Below are 246 nucleotides of genomic sequence, written 5' to 3'. Positions count from 1 at the left end.
GTATACCGTTATACTCAGCTCAATCAACTCTATCGATCCCAGTATATTTTTTTATTTGTGATTTGGAGCCAAACAGCATTTATGCCCGGTTCGAGTGTTCTTTTCTGACTCGCTTTAAGTAAAACGCAGCTATATAATCTGCAGAGTTCCTACAATGGCTTTCCAACTATCGTTTCGGGACTACTATCACTAACGATACATTAATTCTTGCGCCATTGGCATCTCTAATTTCCCACTGTATTGATT

The sequence above is a fragment of the Rhagoletis pomonella genome, unplaced genomic scaffold (assembly GCF_013731165.1).
Source record: "Rhagoletis pomonella isolate Grant_MI unplaced genomic scaffold, Rhpom_1.0 Rhpom_scaffold_00010, whole genome shotgun sequence".
Lineage (NCBI taxonomy): Eukaryota > Metazoa > Arthropoda > Insecta > Diptera > Tephritidae > Rhagoletis > Rhagoletis pomonella.
This window is presented reverse-complemented; position numbering follows the sequence as displayed.